At 40.4% G+C, this 22,131-nt stretch overlaps 1 protein-coding gene across 5 annotated transcripts in view; it reads left to right on the top strand.

Annotated features, from left to right (window-relative positions):
* LYPD6B (LY6/PLAUR domain containing 6B) overlaps positions 1-22,131 on the top strand; it is an 80,177-nt gene that overhangs the window by 45,088 nt on the left and 12,958 nt on the right. Inside the window, exon 3 of one of the 5 annotated variants that reach the window (XM_036421244.2) lies at positions 15,953-16,030. The exons of 2 other annotated variants lie outside the window; for them this stretch is intronic. The gene's annotated coding sequence lies outside the window, so the exon portion shown is untranslated. Of the gene's footprint in view, positions 1-6,828; positions 7,022-7,421; positions 7,558-15,952; positions 16,031-22,131 lie in introns of those variants that run through there. 2 more of the 5 variants (XM_036421243.2, XM_036421242.2) reach the window with 2 other exon arrangements.

Here is a 22,131-nt window from a genome sequence, read left to right as displayed (position 1 = left end):
TAGTGAGAATTCCAAACCTGGTGGTACACATTTTTCTCTTTCTTAACAAAATGGTGCGTTCCTGCATGTAGATCTTGTCAATAAATCTGTCAAAGGCCAGGCCAGTCTGCACAAAGCCCGCTTTACACGCTCCCCCTTCCTCCCTCCTTCCGATGGGATGCAAAGCCGCCCTTCAGCGCTGGGTGGCATGGGAATTACTTTTCTGTCCAGCTCAACAACAAAAGTGTACATCCATCAGTTTTCATTCTTGTCTACTGCAGTGGTCTGAAGATCACTTGTTTCTTTAAAAATAAAATATATATATATATTTATTTTTTGTTTTTTTTAAAAATTAATTTCTTTATTGATTAAGGTATCACATATTTGTTCTCAACCTCCTATTCCAACCCCCCATCCCTCCCCACTCATGCCCCAACCCCCCTATTGTCCTTGACCACTGGTTAGGCTCATATGTGTGTACATAAGTCCTTTGGTTGATCTCTCTCTTTTATTGATTTTTTACAGAGAGGAAGGGAGAGGGATAGAGAGTTAGAACATCAATGAGAGAGAAACATCGATCAGCTGCCTCCTGCACACCCCCTACTGGGGATATGCCCTCAGCCAAGGTACATGCCCTTGACCTGAATTGAACCTGGGACCTTTCAGTCCGCAGGCAGATGCTCTATCCACTGAACCAAACCGGTTTTGTCAACTTGTTTCTTTTTTAACCACTTTGTAAATATCGAAGTTTGGGGAGCAAGGAAAGAAAGTTCCAGCTGTACCCATTGATTTCATAGTCACTGACGGGGGGGGAGTGGGGGGGCTGGTTAGAGAGCAGAGCATGCTGGGAGGCCTGCTTTCCTCTCCCACAGCGATGCTTAAGGGCTGTTGTTCCAGAAGAATCGAAAGGGAAATCTGTGCACCTAGTTACCAGACCGGGCATCCGAGAGCCTCCATTTCTCCTGGCGTAATTATGGGTCTTTGATGGGACTCAGAAAGCCCTGCAATTATGCTCGTGACTTTCAAAGGCAATCCGAGATAGTTTACCTCTCAAATCAATCTCAATAGCTGGCAGCAGCTAGCTGACAGTGCTGATGACTATTGTCAAATCTGGAGCCTTTGTGTTGGTGAATTGCTCCTGAAGCACAGAGAGCTGTGTAACTTATGATGAGGATATTTTGTATTCCTGACAGGGGTGATTTAAAAAAAAAACAGGCTGTGTTATTCAGATCAGCACATAAGCCACAGATATAACCTCCTCCTCAAAGAGTTCTAAAGGGGATATTTTACTGTTGGGGTGCTGGTCATTGCTGGATATTTTGATGTGTAATTTTCTAAACTGGGCATTCTAACTTGGAGGAGTTCATCAGTTCACAGAGAGCTCTTGCTAATTCATAACATACAGCCTCTTTTTGGAAATGCCTCTTGCTACTAAAGCCTCGGTAAGCAAAGTCACAGTTTTCTCAGAATTCTCTACCCTGAAATGGCCAAGTGCATTCTGCACTGTGGAGGTGTGGGGGGTAGCTAATATTGCACTGTTGGTCTGTATTCACTCCAGTTTTCTTGAATTTACAAGCAGTGACACACTTAGTGTAAGAGTGCTTCTAATTAACTTAGATAATTACCCAAACTGGTAAAAAAAAAAAAATATATATATATATATATATATATATATATATATATATATATATATATATATATCAACCTCAAGTTAAAATAAAAACAACTCTATCTTCAGTGGAAAATTTCTACAAAATGGCATCCTTTTTATTTACTTTTGTCCACAATAAGAAAAGGAAAGGAGCCATTGGCAGTGGAGAGTCTGTCCCGTTGTCACTGGCTGGAAGGTGGGACCCCATCTGCCCAGCTTTTCTGGGGAAAGATTGAATCAGCTTTGCTGTCAACGCGGAGAAATGCTTGCGTGTGGAGAAAAACACTCTGTTAGATAAACCTCCCATTAGGTGAGGGTAGGCCCTGTGTGGAAGTGCGGGGAATGCCTGTGTATGATTAGAATACAAGGGGACAGATTTACTGGGCTCTTCGGGGTTCTCCCCCTAAACTTCCTGATTCAGTGTGCAATGCAGGCGCAGGTACAACGCTACATGCTGTTTCGCAGTGAGACCAGCAGATTTAATGATTCTCTGCTCCTGGGGCATAATTCTCTGGTAACAGCGAGAATTCCAAGCCTGCAGGCACCTCTTTGTCTTCCCCAGGACACACACAAACACACACACACACACACACACACACACACACACACCTTTCTTAAGGTGGATTGTTGGTTATTGGCGGTGTGTTGGTGTGTGCTTTTTTTGTTTGTTTGATTTGATTTAGTATTATTATAGTCTCCAAAAGTGAGGGGGGGAAAAAAGAGAAAAGCAAGTGTGGAAGTACAAATGAGTTGGAGAAAAGTATTAAGTAGGCCCTTGGTTGGCAAACTGTGGCTCACGAGCCACATGCAGCTCTTTGGCCCCTTGAGAGTGGCTCTTCCACAAAATACCATGGTCTGGGCGAGTCTATTTTGAAGAAGTGGTGTTAGAAGAAGTTTAAGTTTAAAAAATTTGGCTCTCGAAAAAAATTTCAATCGTTGTACTGTTGAGATTTGGCTCTGTTGACTAATGAGTTTGCCGACCACTGAACTAGACCCTTTGCTTGCTAGAAATGCTGTAAATTTTACTTGTTGGCAGGAGGCTGAACACTGAAATGGGCTTTGGTGTTCAGCTGGCTGGCTCTGAGGCCCAGCCGGCTGCCTGGGCGTGGGGGTGGTGATGGGGGGTGCTTTGTGTGGTGCTTCACCCCGTCTCCGTCCCTGCTGCCTGCACTGATCCGCTGAGGGCACCGGGCCGGCTCTTTCCCAGGCACCGTCAGGGTCTGGGGGGAGTCCTGGACTGGGAGCCTCAAAGGACATTAAATGCTTCTTGTTTTCTGAGTTCACATCACCCTAATTCATCCCCCGGCCCTGTGCCAAGTTTACCAAAGGGACATCTATAGAAAAACTTTCCGACAAAATCGCCTTTAGCTGTACAACGTGATGATTTGATGCACATTGTGAAATGATTACCGCAGTGAAGTTAATGAGCACCTCCCTCGCCTCACGTAGTTACCTTTATCTTGTGGTGAGAACACGTGAAATCTGCTCGTTTAGCAAATTTCAAGTACATAATACAGTATTATTATTAACTGTAATCACCACGCCATGCATCAGATCTCCAGAGCTTACTTATCTTACAACTGAGAGTTTGTGTCCTCTGAGCAGCATCTCCCCATCCTCCCTCCTTCCCCCCCAACTCCTGCTGACACTGTTCTGCTCTCGGCTTCCATAATTTTTGACTTTTTAAGAATCCATAAATAAGGAAGATCATACTGTATTTGCCTTTCTCTTTCTGACTTACTTCACTTAAAGTCATGCCCTTGGGTCCATTCAGGTTGTCTCCAATGGCAGGATTTCTTTCTCTTTTGTGGCTGAATAATAATATTCTACACATATATACCAAGAAAACATATATTGCAGTTTAAAAATTCATTCACCTGGGTTGTTTCCATATCTTGGCTATTGTGAATAATGCTGCAGTGAACACAGAAGTGCCAATAGATCTTGGAAATAATGATTTCATTTCCTTAAAATTTATACCCAGGTGTAAGATTGCTCTATTGTATGGGGATTTTGTTGTTAATTTAGAGAACTTCTATACTGCTTCTCCTAGTGATTGCACCAATTTATGTACATTCCCCCCAACAGTGCATAAGGTTTCTTTTTCTCCACATCCTTCCAAAATTTATCTGTGTGAAGTAATAGCTCATTGTGATATTAATTTGCATTTTCCTGATAATTAGCAATGGTGAGCACCTTTTCACCAGTTGGCCATTTGTATGTCTTCTTCAGAAAAATGTGTATTCAAATCCAAGCTGTTTTAGTTCCCAATTTAAAGCAGTTGAAAACGTCCTTCAAGTGACCTCACCCCTTCTGTGTCCTTGAACCAGGCCTTGCTTCCTCATTTGTCTGTGCCTGGAATGAGACAAGATCAGTGACTTTTCAGATGTTTAAAACTCTGGAACCTTTTACCCAATTGTAATTTTGTAAAAATATTTTAATAAAAGCAGTTTTACAAATTAATCCTGTTCTCATTTAGGTATGGATGAGGAACCCAGAGAACTCCTGACCCCACTATATCCCCTCCATCTGTGGCCTGGGGGCCACCTTTAGTCCAGCCCCATGATAGGCTGGCTAAGGCAGGAAGTTACACTGTGTTAAGGCCTGGAAATGAAGGTCAATCCTGAATTCTGGAGACAGCGTATCTTAAAAGTTCTAAGTCAACCAAAATGGCTCAACCCGTCATAAATTTGTGAGCACCAATCATCCTTCTCTTCTATATGCGCTGTTTCTTGTAACCAGAGTACTTTTAGCTTTGCTATTGCATAGTGATGTGCAAATGAATGTGGGTGATGGATTCTGTAAAGCATGCTCACCTCAACATCCCAGAACTATGCCAGGCTCTCTGCCATCCTTTCCGGGTTTCATAAACCCAGACTCTTTGCCCCCCACCTCCCAGCCCGCTAACTCCTCTGCTACATGAACACCATATCAATTTTCTTAACCTCTGTATTGACCACGTCAGCCTCCTTCAAAAATATAGCCTCATTGTTTAAAAGACCAAAACTCAACTCCAGACTCCAACTTGCTGAAATTTCCATGATTATTTTTCTATCAGATCCCATTTTTCACTTCCTTCTAATATACATCCCTTTTCAGTAAGTCATTCTCTCCCAAAGCCTGTGATCATGCTCTTTGCCCATCTCTTTATCTCCTTCCCCCTGTCTTTTTCATAGCTCACCCTTTAAGTCCTTTCATGCTCCCTCATCTCCCTTCTCTGGCAATCAGCAAGGGGGCAGAATGGCGTTGATCAGGGATACAGCACCAATACCACTAACTTGGGGTTCTGCCATGGATTTGCAAGGCACTGTTGGCTAAGCCCCTTTACTTCTATGGGTCACGGTTTCCTCATCTGTAAAATGGAGTTAATAATATAATATATCCCTTGTCTACCTCACTGTGTGGCTGTAGGAATAAAAAAAAAATACTATATGTGAATGCCCTTTTTCTATCTTAAGTACTTTTTATTTTTCAGATCTTGTTCTTAAAAAGGTATTATTGTGAGTTATTATTATTACTTATTGTGTCCTTTAGCACTTGTTTTAATTATGAATAACCCTCTGCCCTATACCTTTCATTATTATATACATTATATCTACTCTCACCAGATATTTAATCTATTCTGGTGATATCTGGGGAAAGTCTCAGCCGGCATGCTTCGTCCTTCTTTTGTGTTTTTAAGAATAAACCTTTTTTCTCCCTGAGGTATTTCATCTACTTGGCCAAACTAAATGTGTGTAGATTTGTTCCTTGCAGATTTGCTTATTTCTGGAAACTTTCCTATCTGGTTTCAGCATAAATACTATACATTATTATATACTACTAGATGCATTTCATAACCAACGCATGAATCTGTGCACTGGTGAGTTCCCTCAGCCTGGCCTGTGCCCTCTTGCAGTTCGGGACTCCTTGGGGGATGTTGGAGGCCCGGTTTACAAATTTGGCCCAATCCCCGCAGGCCAGGCTGAGGGACACCACTGATTAATGAATCCATGCACCAGGCCTCTAGTATGCATATAAGATCTTTGGTTAATCTCTTCCCACCTTCTCTCTGAGACTCATCCATCTGTTCCATGTTTCCATGCCTGTGTGTTAAGTGTCTGTCCCTTGGTGTTCAGTGTACTTCATAGCTAGTGGTCTAACCGTCGCTTAGGCATCTCTCTCTCTCTCTCTCTCTCTCTCTATATATATATATATATATATAGACTAGCTATAAGAATCACTAGATTTTTTTTAGAAAAGTAAAGGCAGTAGATAGAGTTAGTAATGCTTTGTAATTCATTGTCCCCATACCAATGGTCACATGTGTGCCTTCATACATGGACTGCCTTCATCACTGTATTCAAATCTTTTTAGGTCATGGACCGTATCTTTTTAAGTTTTTATTTCTAGTTTCTCACATAGTGAATAGGAGATATTCAGGAATGCTCACTAAATGAGTAAGCAATCTATGCATTTTCTATGTAAAAAGTTGATTTGATTAACATTTTCTCAGCTAAGAAAACCCCCGAAGATAAAGTTGGACTAATGATGCCAAAACATGACACTTCTAATCCAATGCTCAATGTAATTACCCACACAAAAGGAAGCCAAATTCATGGACTGCACTGAGTGGTCAGGCTACAGTCTCGGAATATGGCCAGTTTCCTTGGCAGGTCCCAGTGAACCCAGACACAAAGGAATTCTGTGACGGCTCTCTCACACCCTGCTTCATGAGCTGCCACTGCCAAAATGTGCAGAAAGTTCATCAAAAGCCTAAACAAGGGTGGCAGTATTTTAATATACAAACACTTAGTAGGCTTCATCAAGGCATTAAATTCCGGAGGTTCTGGAATTTTCCTGGAAGGATTTCATAACCAAATCAAGCTGTTAGAACAAATTATTGCTGCTACTGCTGCCGTTTTACTGGTAGAAACTCCTGATTCAAAGTCAGTTTGATGCTTTGCTACTGTATTTCAATCTCTATCTTTTTCTCATACAGACTGGCAACATTTAACTGTTTTGAGTTAATGGTAAAATATGTGCTGAGTACTAGCCAGCCAGTCTTTTCAGCGTTCTCATTTAAGTGTAGTAAGTGATATGCACATTCCCTATGCAAGTATTTTCCTTCTTCTTATTGAATAAATCCATTGTCCCATAAAGTGCTCCTTAAAAGAAAATGCACCTTTAGTTTCACACCTCCTTTCTTCATTCCATAGCAATCAGCAAACACTTGGGCCCCTGCTCTGAGCCAAGCCCACTGCTGGAGACAAAAGACTGCACCTGCCTTCAGGGGCTGTGCAGAGGGAGAGGGAGGCAGCCAGACCCCTCCTTCTGCACCCGCACTCTGCTTCCCCCTGAAGAATCTGATGTTTTGGTCTGAGTGGTGGCCTGGGCTTTGGGGGCACTCAGGTGTTAAAAGCAAGCTTTTCTCAGTGGACCAATGAATGAAATTGAGAAGAACCATTAGGGTCTGATGCTCCAGACTCAACAACCTCACAGTGACCTGGAAACAGAGCAGCGGTGATTGCCATCTGCTGACACACCGCCCAGGCCGCCCAGGGATTGGAGCAGTGTTCTAGGCCAGATAGGCCTCCCACCTGCAGAGCCAGGAAAATATCCCTGATTAGAGCAATTAGAATGACTCCCTGAGCCGGTTCAGAATTTGCTTAAATACACTCACTTCACTGAACTATGGTTTTGGCTTCGGGGGTTTTAAGGAAACAAAACCAACAAAACAAAACAAAAAAGCAAGTTTAGGGAAAGGAAGCAATTATCGAGAGAGAGAATTCAAATTGATTCTCTTCTCTAGTCAGTTTGGAGTTGGCAGAAGAGAAGGCAAATGACATCCATGACCAGGTATAAATGTAAGGAGGCTGATTTTGGAGGATGGGTCCTTTAAGCCTTGTTTGGATGAGAATCCCTGAGATCACAAAAGGAAGCAGCTGGTGAGTTCCGGAAACCTTTTTCTGTGAAAGCACAGAATTTGAATAATGCACTAAATGAAGTGGAGTGCATATATTTAAATATTTATGGACAAATGGCTGTCATTTCTTAGCCTGCTCTGCCATGGTCCCATGGCTTGATACAATTGCTTTTAAATGATCATTTTCTAGATACCAGAGAAGCATCAAACAGAAGGAGATGAGAATTGCAGCAAACCAAACAAAGAAAAAGCAGAGGAGGCGATTATAAACAAAAATACAGCCATCATAGCCAACTATATTTAAGGAGTTTGGAAAACAGTGTAGTGCAGGAAGTAAGATGGATGAGTTTGGAACTGGACTGGAATTTAAATTCTATGTGTGATTTACTAGCTTTGTAGCCTTGGGTAAGTTACTCATCTTCTCCTGAAACCCTAATTCCTCATCTGTTTAGAGGGGATAATAATAGTACCACATTACCAGGGTGTGGTGAGAATTAAATGAATTATTGGTTCTAGGTGCCTGACACCCATAAGCTCTACAAGAGATCTGATACCCAGATCTCCAAGCTTAGGAACTTTTTTTTAGGGACTGAGACTATGGCAGTGAACAAAACGATGCCTGCTGCATGGTTTTTCCGGATATACTGGGTGAATTACTGAATGAATGAGGGTGTTTAGTCCAGTTTGAGTGTATAAATTGGATTATTTTATAAAATAAATTTAAAATGTTCATTCTAAATGAGATAAGGTATAGGGAAAGACATACAGGGTGAAAATTTTGAGTGTGGCAAAGGTATATTTTTCAAATAAGTAGCCAGGAAAATGTTAGTCCTCTAATTTCTCATCAGGGATACAGAGTTTGATGCCACTTGCTTCTCTGTGATCAAACGAATTGGGGGAGCATTTTTGTAACATTCTCTATGGTCTCCTCCTTTGCTCTCCTGAGCATAATGTTAAGAAGAGATGCTGTAGGAGACAACAAGCACATAAACTATTGATTATAAACACTGTTTCCTGCCATTCCCTTCCATATCACGACAGCTTAATTTCCCCCTTGTGACAGAAAGTAGGTTCCAGGTCTCAAAGTCTAACTGCATCCCTGTCCTCCTATTTGTAAGCAGGTCCTACTGGGGTCTCTTCTAAATGCTCTTGTCAAACTGAGGGCTGTTGGCTCTGCCCTGGGCTGTGGGCAGGTCTCCCGGGTGATCCAAGCCCTGGCACCAACAGCTTGAAGTTCTCTGCTTAGCCCTAGCCCCAAGTCATTTATCAGACACAATGTGATGAGCAAAATGCTGCCATTGGAGAAAGATGAACAAATTTGCCAAGGAAAGGAATGCAGTTCTGGGACCTCCTAGCTACAGGATTATGTAAATCATTCAACAAAAGTGAAGTCAAAGTTATGAAGGTCAATTTCCATTTGTAACACAGCTAATTAGTCTAAGGAAAATGGTGATGGGATATTCTACAAACTCCCGGGAGGTAGCCTGGGAAGGCTGGTGCAAAGGGAGAGTTTTTACTGTGCCTCTAAGGTGTTACATGCAGGCAGCGAATAGTTCTTGGTTTGTATCCGACATTATTCTAAGTGCTTGAGACTTATTAACTCACCCACGTGAGGTAATTAATTTTTATTATTCCCTTTTTACAATGAGGAAACTGAGGCACAGAGAAGTTAAATAATTTGTTCAACATTTAATGCTTGATTCTACAATACATGTAAGGAAACTGAAGTGTGGGAAAATATAGAGCTTGTTCAGTCAGCTGACGAGCAGGAATTCCCCCCTCACCATTGCATCTTTTCCTTGGGAGTGGATTCTAGCCTTTTTTTTTTTTTTACAGATGAAGCCTTCCTGCCAGGGATTAGGGAGAGACCTTGCAGCTGCTGCCTCTTGAAAGCCTGTAATTAGGGATGTCAGGACCTCAAATGGAGTCCCAGGAGAGGCTGAGTTATTTCTCATATTCCAAAGAGCCTAACATATATTGCTTGTTTAGGGACAATAAAACAATGTGGTTAATGAGTACATAAAAACGATTTTTTTTTGCATTTGTCAAAGATATATATGATGCTAATGTGCTAATGTAATAATGTAATTATTTTATGTGGGCCAGACACTTTTTATGGCAATTATGCATTCTTAATTTTTATAATAGGTATCTTCTACCTACAGTTTAAAATATTTTTTAATTGATTGATTTTAGAGAAAGAGAGAAAGACAAGGAGAGAGAGAGAGATTGAGGTTTGCTGTAGTACTCACTTATACATTCACTAGAGGCCCAGGGCATGAAATTCATGCCGGAGTTGGCTCTCTAGCAGTTGCCAGCTGCCGCTGAGGCCTCCCTTCCTGTGGTTGGCCCACCAGCCCCAACCGTGGTTGAAATCTTGGTGGAACTCCAGGTCCAATGGACAATTTGCATATTAGGCTTTTATTATATAGGATTGGTTGCTTCTTGTAAAGGCTCTGATCAGCAGTGGAACCCACAACCTTAGCATAGTGGAACAATGTTCTAACCAACTGAGCTACCTGGCCAGGGCTATATATCCTTCAGATAAATCCTTCTAAACATGGAATCTGGGATTTGGACTGAGTGCAAGATAGAGATGAACCTTGAAGATGAAAAATTTAGCACTTATCAGTGTTTCCCAAAGTGTGGTACGCGTACCCCCAAGGGTACGGGAAGAGTTTGATGGGGGTACGAGTTGCACCAGAGTTTGGTGGGGATATGCACTGCACCGGGCTTAGCTGCGCCTAATTCTACATTCTCATGAGTACAAGGGGTACTCAGCGTTACGAAAATTATAGAAGGGGTACACATTTATCAAAAGTTTGGGAAACACTGATAAAATGATGTGTTGGTTATGGTCAACAATTACAATATACTCAAATGGATATAACACTGGTTTTGAGAAACCCTGTTTAACATATAACAAATTGCTGTGTGTATTTGAGTATTTCTGGACTTTATATTTTGTTCCATTTGTCTATTTATATGCTAGTGTTATACTGTTTTCATGACTGGAGCTTTAATATCTATTAGGACTAGTCATCCCCAAATGCAATAGTAAGTCATCTGCTCCAACTCATGCTATATTAAAATGGCAGTTGATGAGAATTTATAATCCAGCCCCTATTTCAGTGGTAGGCCTGTTGACTTAGAAATATCAACAAGGAAAGGAAGCTGAAAGTGTGAAAGTGAATGTGGTTCCTACGGAAAGTAATAATAATAACACACACAATAGGAAAGTAAATAATAATATAAAAACCTGAGACCCAAGGAAGGTCCTAATATAGGAGGTCAGGGAAGGAAGAGAAACCAGCAAAGGAAAAAGGACCTCATTGTGGTGGGTGAAGGCTGCTTCTTCCTTGGAAACAGCCAGTCCTAGTTCTCTTTGACAAAGTCAGAAAGGCCAATGGTAGAGAAGGTTGTAGCATTTGCTGTGTGCATGCCATGGGAACTCACGATCTGAGATGTGGGAAGTATGTTGAGGAGGCTGTGTCTCATGCTGCTCTGGGCAGTTCGCAGGCCAGGACAGGCAGTAACCATGCACACTGAGGCTGCCCATGCACTGGCTTGTGTCTCTGAAGATGTGAGCGTCAACCTCACCACGTGTTTCCCAGAAAGGTAGATGGATATCCATTAATCTCATCCCTCTTTCCAGAAGACAGCACTAAATCTACATAAGGCTATGTCTTTACTGGGGATATGACTTCTACCTACCACAAGTGATTGCGGGAAAGACATCTAAAGTGTTTAGCAGGGGCAAATCATAATACCTTTTCCCCCCTCTGAAATTCACAGTCCTGTTGGACTCAGTCTAACCTTCACAGACTAGGGAATGATGCTCAGAGCCTGGATTCCGGAGTGGGTGGAGTGGCTGAACCCGGTTTACTGCGTTATGACCTCATTCCCTGGCAGACACCCTTAATAACCTTTGGCACGGCCTGTAACCTGCTCATCCCCAATTTCCTCCTCACAACCTGCAGGGAGCTCCCTGCACTTACTTCACAGGGATGTGGGGAAGATTCATTAGTTTCAGATGGGAAAGTTCTTTGAAGATGAGTCATATGGTGTAGTGAGTGTGGTCATGTGAGGCGGCACAGCCACAAATTGGGTAAATGTCTGCTGCCGAAACCCAGGCACCAAAGGGTCAATGGAAATCGTTCCGCCTCAGAGTCGGGGGAATGGACGTTGCAAACTAAATGAATGGGTGAAGTCAACCTCATTTAAGCATTTATTCAAAGATCACTTACCGAGTGTCTCTGCTGTACAAATGGTATCAGGGGGTTAACGAGGAGCGACATGCCCCAAGGAGCAGGCTCTCTGAGCTGCTGAAGAGGGAGGGGATAGCTCTGGATTGTGATCCATGGGCTTCATGTCATCTTTGCTGTCAGCCATGTGAGTGGGGCAGCAGTTACAGTGAGCCCACATCCTGTCTTACCCTGAGCAAGACGGATGTCGGGTCATGGCGCTGCCACCCTTTCCAAATCCCCGAGCCAGCCTTCTCTAGGTGCTGTCAGAAAAGAAAAAACTTTATGCCCCCAAAAAGGACTAGAAAGGAGAAGCGTCCCGCTTTTGACCACTTTGACTTCTGCTGCATGCCATAGTTTTAAAAAGTACACTCACAGTGTGCTTTATGTTAAGCACGAAGTAAAAGGGACCGTTTTAGGCATTATCACAGAACACTTTCTCTGCCAATAAGGAATTTTATGGTCTGGAAATTGGTATAGAATATGGATGAGATCTCAATGTACATTTCGAGCTGAACTTTTTTTTTTTTTCCTCCTTTCAGGTGTCCTTGAGTGAGGGGAGCAGGGAGTTGGAAGGGGAGGAGGAGGGAAGAAAATTGATTAAGAAAGATGAGTCGGTGTAACCTTAGAAGGTGAAGTAAAGGGCTTCTCTGGGCAAGCAAGGCTACTAAGAACATTATCCCTGTAGGAGGGTCGGGACTGCAGAAGATGAGAGGTAACCAGAGAGCAAGCAGAGGGCAGTGCAAGAGATGTATCATGTCAAAACTGTATTGTTTCATGAAGTACAAGACTCTAGGAGGGAGATTATAGGGCAAAGCACCATTGCATTAGTATGAGATCCCATAGTTGTGACATTACGTATTAATAGTCAATAATATTAATTCATTTTTCAGTGAATATGTTATGGTTGAATAAACTCATATCTCTGTGCAGATATTTAGAGGTGATAAGAGGATACAGTCTTAAATTATACTAAAGCTTCTGTAGGCATTGGTCTTATATTTATAACTCTGTATTTTTTTTATTCTTAGCTCTTTTATTGAAGTTCAATAATCTTGCACCCCCCCCTCTACTTATTTAATTTTGTTCTTTAATGATTGGAACAGAAAAAGGTGATTTTTGGTGGGTTTGCGGTATTGTCACTTGATTATAAAATATTCCATAGCTAGTTTTATCTTGTAGTTAATATAGTCATTTCCTAATGCCTCCATTCTTACCCTGATCAGTTTATAGCATAAATCCATTTGTTGATTTCCTGTAAACCTAGCAGTGACACTTGCTCTTACACTTTCCCAGACCGGAGGTTCTGCTGATTCATGTCATCTGGTCCTGTGATAACCTGCCATGACAAGGCACAACACTTCGGACCAGGAGCTCTCTTCCCGGTACCTTTTTCAGACTGGATTCAAGGCTCAGGGTCCTGGCAGGAGCCAGGTGGCATATTCAGACTACTTGAGATAATTAGTGAAGGGCTGTCTACAATAGTGTGGGCTAGATTTATGGAAACAGAATCTAGCCTACACTATTTCTAGCTCATAGGCCTACAGGACAAGGGGAGAAAATGGTCACCAGAAGACAGGAGATGGTAGCTGTGGGGCAGAAGGAAGTGATGGCAGTTTGGCAGGGAGTGAGTCAGAGGAATGAATATCCTGGGCTCACTCTCTCCACCCTCCATTCTGCCAGTTTCTGCCAAACCAAACCAGAAGCCAGTGGAAAAGGGAAGTCTGTGAGTGGTCTCCATAGTTTGGCTTCCTGGGACACAGAGCAGAGTGGAGAGAAGAGATGGAGGTGGATATTGAGGGGCAAAGGGTGAAAGCCCAGTAGAGTTCACTTCCTCTTCATCTGATAGGATAGTTTGGGGAGATCTTCCGGTTGTTATACATGTAAGGCTCATGTAGTATGTGTTGAACAACATGTGAGAGTGTAGGCCATTGTTGGGCAGACCTTATGTTGCTGAAAATGGAGTTTTCACACTCCATATAATTAGCCTACAGACTCAATGAACAATCAAAATGGAAATGTGAATGCTGTTGGTAGTAAAGATGAAAAATATTTTTCCTAAGATTATTTTTATTGGCAATGCCTGTGAAAGTGTGAGGCCTTCAGAGACTTTCAGCTCATCTCCAAGCAAGGACTAGAGCTTTCTGTGCCCATCCCAGTGCTAAGCAAGGAAGGGTAGTCTTATGTCTCAAAAAAACCTCAAGATTTTTTTCAGGGTAGAAACCAACCCACGGGCTAGAGTAGACATAGAAAAGTTTAATGAATGAAAAATATTAGAACTGTTACTTCAAAGAGTGGGAAGTATGAGGGTAATGACTCATGAGAGCCTATTGCTTTTTAAAGCCAACTTTATAACAACTGTGTAATATTTATAACTACTTACAGATAAATAATATGGATCAGAAAGCAGATAAAAGAGAATGCTTTACTGAGGCCTAAAAATTGTTCTCACATATATTCTAGGGGAGTTTTTCTAAAATTGGTCTTCAGAGGAATGTATATCCTTCTCTCATATATATTCAGACAATCATACAATTTGAGAGCTGAATATATATATATATATATATATATAGCTCTCAAATTGTATGATTGTCATATATATATATATATTAATTACATACCTGCAATATCTTTTTAAAATATATTTTATTGATTTTTAAATATATTTTATTGATTTTTTACAGAGAGGAAGAGAGAGGGATAGAGAGTTAGAAACATCGATGAGAGAGAATCATCGATCAGCTGCCTCTTGCACACCCCCTACTGGGGATGTGCCCACAACCAAGGTACATGCCCTTGACTGGAATTGAACTTGGGTCCTTTCAGTCCGCAGGCTGACGCTCTATCCACTGAGCCAAACCAGTTTTGGCATACCTGCAATATCTTAATGATATTGTTAGGTATGTAATGATAGAGATAGGTATGTAATGATATTGGTAGGTATAGTTAGTTTTCTGTTATTTTATTTTTTAAATTAAATGTATTGGGATGACATTGGTTAACATGATCATATAGTTTTCAGTTGTAGATTTCTATGCTATAAGATATGTATATCACACTGTGTGCCCACTGCCCAAAATCAAATTTTCTCCTGTCACCATACATTAGGGATTGAGACAATAATTTGAAAATAAAAACATCAGTGGGTAGGGTCCTGTCATTCATTCTCCTTTAAGTTCTACCACAACTCTCTGCAAAATAGATATATAATACTTCTATTTTACTGATAGGGAAACTGAGTCTCAGAGGGATTGCTAGAAGTAGATGTAACAAAGGCCATTCCTCCCCTATTAGACCAGGCATTTATACTATTTTTAACTTTGTGGGATTGTGAAACATTGCTTAAATGTTGTTCTTCATGTTGCAATTAAAAACTACTTAATGTACATACTTTTTCAGTTTCCCCTGGGAATATGGAATTATGCACATTATATCTTTGTATATGTACATTTCCTTCTCCTCCAAGTGGTAATAGTGACAGTCTATGCTTCAAGTGACTTTGTTATATATGCAGAATGCAGAAATTTTTTATTAGGACTGCTTTAATAAGCTTGTCAGCTTCCAGAGAGTTCTTTGAATAATCTGGTCTGCATGTTGTGACTTTGTGAAAGTCAGAACACTGTTCTTTCACTGTAGCTTATAATTTACGGTTGATTTTTAAATGCCCTCCTCTTTCAGAATGATACCCACGAACTTGTTCTTTACTTGTATAATATATTTTTAGATTCAGAATCAAGAATGAAGCGGAGCTAGTGGAGGCTCTATAAACAATGGTCAGTGACATAAAACCCTAGGACAGGAGAAAGATGACAGGACAGAAGCACAGTACCAATTCTGCATCTGTAAGCTCTCCCAATTGAAAGATAATCATGTGAGTGCTAAAAGCAGCTGAATGATTGGTAATGCAGTCCCTTAAACAGAGTTCTAGGGACAATTTACAACTTGACACATAGAGCTTAAGCAATTCATTCAATAAAATACATGTGTGTATAGGCAGATATACACATACAAATGTGTATGCTGATATGCATATATACACACACATATACATACATGTATACACACATATATAACCTGATGAACTTATCACCTAAGATTCCTGCATTGATGCAAACAGTGCCATATTAAAATATATAGAAAGAAAAACATCTGTATTTATTGTCATTTTTCTAGGTCGGTGGAGACTAAAGGAAGTCAAAAGTGCTACACATTATCTACACACCTAGTGACCCTGAAAACTAATCATCTCAGGTGAGTTCCATGTGCCATGTACTAGAGAATGCATGCTGGGAGGAATACACTCCTCCATCAACAAATATTGGGGTAATGGGTCCTTAGCCAGCTGTTGGACATTTCAGTCTAAATTTTTATTCTGAGAGTTTCCATTGGTTATTAAAAGAAATGGGTTCAGTAAAGCAGGCAAGGATATGGGACATAAACGCACTGCCTTCCATGCCCCGTCTCTACCACTCTGTGCATATCCGCACAGTTCCGCCAGCGGAGTTTATTAGCAGCACCAAACACTGTGCCTGCGGCTGTCCCGCAGGACTCTGTCCTGTGATTAGAGCTTCCTCTCAAATTTAAAAACCCCTCTTCCACGGAGAAGAAAACAAGAAAATCATATCTCTCATTTGCCTGCCTGGCAACAGAACTATCGCTATTAGTTTCCTTTTAAAATGGTGCTGTTGGCTTTTTATAAGGAGTGGCCAAATGAAGGTTAAAGGAGCCTTCAAATCACGTTTCAGGCTCTCTCCATATGTTGTTTGGTGCTCTTTCAATGATAACACACAGGCCCATTAATTTGAGAGCTAAGTGACTGAAGAGTTTCCTTTTACTAAATAATGAGAATATGTGTCCCAGGTGTATCTCCCTGTCAGCTAGGAAGTCCAGAGTGGCGGGTAAGACAGCAGAGGACCACTGTTCATAGAAGGGGCTGGGGAGTTGACTCTCCTCTCATCCAGTTTGGTTTTTACCCCATACATTGGGAGCCTTAAATGACTTGGCATAAGCCTCCTACAAATCATGTATGGAGCAAACTAGGTAAAAGTTATTCCACTTAGTGAAGGATGCTCTCAAATTTAATCAATTAATACAGATTTCTACCATTTGTCCAAATATAATAGTTCAATAAAACTTCACATGCCAATCTTGATTCTTTTAAAGAGGAGTCCAGTTTTTGTGGGTTTTTTTTTTTTTAAAGGAGTCCAGTTTCCATTTCCTACATATCTAAGCTTTTTCATCTTGTTCCTGTGGAGTTTATATCATGTTAGTCCTTTGGTGTCATGAAAGCCTTCTAAAATAGATGTAAAATCATATCTTTGACAAAAATAGAGCTGAATAGGTATTACTTTGAAAGTGTCTTTTAGCTTTTTCTTGAATTTGAATCACACTTAAAAATATATCTTTAAAATTGATTAGATAACTGAAACCAGTTTGGCTCAGTGGATAGAGCGTCGGCCTGTGGACTGGAGGGTCCCGGGTTCGATTCTGGTTAAGGGCATGTACCTTGGGTGCGGGCACATCCCCAGTGGGGGGTGTGCAGGAGGCAGCTGATCAATGATTCTCTCTCCTCGATGTTTCTAACTCTCTATCCCTCTCTCTTCTTCTCTGTAAAAAATCAAAAAAAATATATTTTTAAAAATGATTAGATTTCTAATATTACACAATGATGAGCCCTGTATTAATTTATGATTAGATTTAAAGTCAATTTGCATAATGAAGTTATTTGAGCATTAGCACTGTTTTGGACTTTATCTTTTATCAAATTGCACATAGTAGGAAAACATCTACCATTAACACTGCAAAGTGTACAGGTGTATGTTTAGAAATTAGGTACTCATTTCTGTGAGGTTTTGATCCTGTTGCTTGAATTTTTTTAAAGCTTGTATTCTTTAAATCAGTGTAGCAGGAATATGAAACATTATGAGAATATTATTACATTTATGACTTTTATGGCATAACTGGAACTCTTAATTATTATCCTTTCATAAAAAATCAGAATATTAGTCATTGGTTCCCACTTGGTTTCAACAGAGAGAACTTCTGAATCCTCTTAAGAAATGAGTGTGTAGAATTTGACACTGTTTACCTGATTTGGTCCAGGTAGTATGGAATGGAGTTGGACAATCATCTCCCTTGATCTGATTTTTATTCTCTGCTAATGATATCTGAAGAAGTGGGGAGAGAGGGAAGGTTAGGGGAGCAGGCACTTAACATTTGAACACCATCTCAGTAAAAGTGCTTTATGTATGTAATTGGACTCAATCCTCACAATGACTTAGAAAAATTACTTACAGGGCTCTGACTCTCACTTCTTTTATAGGAAAATGGGGACAATACTTCTTAACTCTATCACCTGAATAGTAGATGTAGAACTGGAATTTTTTCTGTGCCTATTGTTTTCCTCCCCTCTAAGATGATTGCATTAACTAACTCTTGGCAGTCACATCTAACCAGTGGTTCACATTGACTTTCTAACTCCAATAATGGATGAGAGCAGAGAGATTGTGTTTCTGTTATACACTATTATTTATAAAGTGCTTAGCACAGTGCCTGGTATAACTGCATGCTATAATAGTGGATAAGCTCTAAGGGGAAGTTGCATCATGATTCCATTTTCCCCATTGGATTTTGTTGTCCAAATACATGGTACTCTGGAGATTTTTTATTCTCAGATGAAAGTGATGGGTTGAGCATAAACTAAATTTCTGTCTCACGTTTTTCTTTAAGCACATATAAATGCTAGATTAAATATCTTTAAAATGAAAGAAATTCATATTTAAACTTAGGGGCAAAAGAACTCTTCATGTACCAGAAACAGAGAGAGAACCTATCAAAGAGTGTAGAAGCTGAGCTGTTAGGAGCTAGGCTCTCACTGTCCAGGCAAGGTTAGAAACGGAGACCTCAGCTAGAGTAAAGGAGCTAGAACAGTCTCAACACAAGTCTCCTCAACACACTTCCTGAAATTAATGGGAAGCAGACTGTCTTCATTGGCCAACCTCTTCTATCAGCCAGAAATAAATAGATCATCCTTAAGGTGGATGGTAAGGTTTTCCGGTAAATTTCTCCTTGTGAGAGGAATGTTTTCATCTATTTCACTCTGATTAAAATTTCAGCACTCATTTTTAATGTCCTCTTTGCTTTCTATTCTCTTTACAAAGGAAGCCAGGCCTATTAAAGTTTGTCATGAACGTGTCTCATAGAAGGATCAGTGATGCTTGCAGGAAGGTGTGAATGTGAATGTTGATAGGCATGCTGAACTTAGTAGAGCTGCTTTCCTTAAATTATCTATTTCATTTATTTTATTGGCAGTTGAAGTTGGCCTTGTGCTTGCGGACTCATTTTTAGCCATGTGCAAGAAATGCCAGTGTTTACTTCCTCTGTTTTGTCTCTTCTTTTTGAACTCTCCTGAGTTCATATTTCTTTATTATCTTGGACACCTTGTCAGCTCCTTACTGCCCACAACTATTCTTACTTGTTAAGAAAGGTGCTTCTGCCGGCTGGGCGTAGCTCAGTGGTTGAGCATCAACCTATGAACCAGGAGATTATGGTTCAATTCCCAGTCAGGGCATAAGCCTGGGTTGCAGGCTCAATCCCTAGTGGGGGTAGGGGTGGGGGCGTGCATGAGGCAGCCAATTGATGAGTCTCATCATTGATGTTTCTCTCTATGTTTCTCTCTCTCTCTCTCTCTCTCTCTCTCTCTCTCTCTCTCTCTCTCTCTCTCTCTCTCTCCTCCCTTCCTCTCCCTCTCCCTTCCTCTCTGAAATAAATTATATATATATATATAATTTATATATATATTTAACATATATATAAAGAGAGGTGCTCCTTATAAGTCAAAGCTAATGATGTTGGTTCTTCCCAAAAAGTATTTATTGAGTACCAGTTTCTGTGTATGTATAATGATAATTGTGATTAATGAAAGCCAAACTCATTAAGCCAAAAGAAAAATGATGTAAGTCATCCCCTGCCCCCCCCCCCAAAAAAAATTATAATGTCAAGGATGCCACATGGAAGTGTAAAATGCCACATGGGGATGAGATGGCTACCATGGCTCCAACTGGGAAATAGTTGCTTGTCTTGACCCATATGATGGATCAAGAAGGAATCAAGCAAGCAGCTGTTTTTAACCATCATATGGGTCTCAGATTCCTTTGAGGACATGTGTATAGACACACAATTTTGCCAATAACCTTAAGAAGCTCATAGGTCACTCCTCCTCTACGTGAAGAACTCTGCTCTCTGACAGTGTTGGAGAAGATACCAGAATGCTTTAGTCTAACATGTCTCAAATATTTCTTTTCTCTTCTGGAGCAAAATACAAGCTCTATTGTAACCTTGTTTTGCAACAAAAACTGCAGTGAGAGCCTGCTCAGCAGTTTCAGCAGATAATTTTTAGTTTAGAGTCTCCGTGAAATGATTCTAAATGTAAAACAACTTTCAAATACCATAGTTAATCATTTGCTTTTTCATGATCCTAATGTCTTTCAGTTGTAAAAATAAAACAGTCATGTTAACCCAAACCTATACACTGAAAAATGGATAGACAGATATAGGTGCTTGGACCGGGGTGAGGTTGGGGACCAGAAGTGATAACAGACTATAAAACGTGCTCTGGGAAATGAGACATTTTTATTTAGTGCTTTCCTTATCCTACAGGTAAAACCTCTGCGTTGGGAGAGAATTTTGATAGAAAAAGGCTATGCTGTTTTAGTTAAAAATGGAAATGAAAATACATCTAGTCTATACAGAAGCAACATTCTTCTAAGAGTAGTAGGTTGACTGAGTTATGTGTAAATATTTGGAGGACCTGCATGCTAGGATTTTTGTGCATATGGCTTCTAAACCTCTCTTTCCTCAGTTGTATAAGGTTGATGACAACCTATTCTTTCCAATTTTGAAGAATAAACCAAAAAAACAACAACTCTAACTCTTGATTTTGTTGTCAATGCAGTAGTTTTTAAGTTCTCTATTGTCCATTCATTTTTTTTCATTCAGAGAAATTCTGTGGTTTTTCTGAATTCTATATTCCTCATTATTAGAGGAGTTTGGGACCAACTGCTCTACAGAGATGAAGCATTCTTGCTTTTCAAAGCAAGATAGTCTAAAATTAAGCAATGTATTGGCTTTGCCAGATCTGAAATCCTCACCATGGCCTGGAAGTGCCCGACTCCTCCACTCCCTGACTTGTCTGTCCATTCCCCTTCTCAGCACGCGCCAGTCACACTGGCTGCTTCCTAAATCACCCCCTACAAGGTGCACTTCTTCTCATCTTAGGACCTTGGTTTCTATCCCCTTGATTTTTTTGCTTGGACAGTTTCTTCTCATCATTTAATTAGCATGTAATGTCACCCAGCAGAGACATACTGGCCTCACCATATATTATATAAAAATAGCTCCTTCTATTCACTAATGTACCTCCTTACATATTTCCTTCATAAACTTTATGGCTATCTGTAATTATGCTTTTTATCATATTTATTTCCTGTTTTCTCTCTCTAAAATGCAGACTGTATGAGAGCAATGACCTTGTTGGGGATCCAGTGAATAAAAGTGTTTTCTGAAAAAACAATGATGTGAGAGCAAAACATACTTTTTTTTTTTTTCTGACTTGTGATTTCAAATGGTGTGGGGATTTTTTCATGATACTAAATGTTTACTTAATAAGAATTATCAAAATGCTGAGCACATAGATAATTTAGTTCAAGTGCTTTACATGTGTTAACTGATTTTATTTCTATAACCCTATGGGATAGGTATTATTATTACTTTCATTTTATAGATGCAGAAATGGTGGTACAGGGAGATTAAGGAACTTGCTTGAGACTACATAGATAGTAGGCTTGGAAGCAGGTCTTTGAGCCAGTGCTCTTTACCACCTAGAAGTGCTTGATACATTCAGCTTTAATATGTGTCCAGCGCTTGACCAAGTGCTTCATCCACATGATGTCATTCTGTCCTCGCTTCTACACTAAGGTTTTGTCCTCACTTCTTCATTGAGGTAGGTCCTGTCCTTATGCCTTTTCTACAGGTGGAGAAGCTGAGGCTTGGAAAGCTTAAGCAACTTGCCCAAGGCCCCATAGTTGCTTAGTGATGTAAAAGGGAATTGAATGTAGACAAAGTGAAATCAATGATCTTAGATGATTGTAGGCATCGTCTCAAATTATAAAAACACTTTAGATTACTCTTGGAACACAGTCATTTTGAAATTTGTGAAGGATATATTAGCCCTCCTCCTTGACTCAAAGGGTCTTACATTGCTTGGGGTTATGCATAACTTGGCCATATATTCATAATAAATACAGAATAGTCCCACTCAGAGAGATAAACAGGAGAAGCAAAATTTGTATCAA

The sequence above is a fragment of the Pipistrellus kuhlii genome, unplaced genomic scaffold (genome assembly GCF_014108245.1).
Source record: "Pipistrellus kuhlii isolate mPipKuh1 unplaced genomic scaffold, mPipKuh1.p scaffold_m20_p_7, whole genome shotgun sequence".
Lineage (NCBI taxonomy): Eukaryota > Metazoa > Chordata > Mammalia > Chiroptera > Vespertilionidae > Pipistrellus > Pipistrellus kuhlii.
The sequence above is the reverse complement of the archived record's forward strand: the minus strand, read 5'-3'. Positions and strand labels throughout refer to the sequence as shown.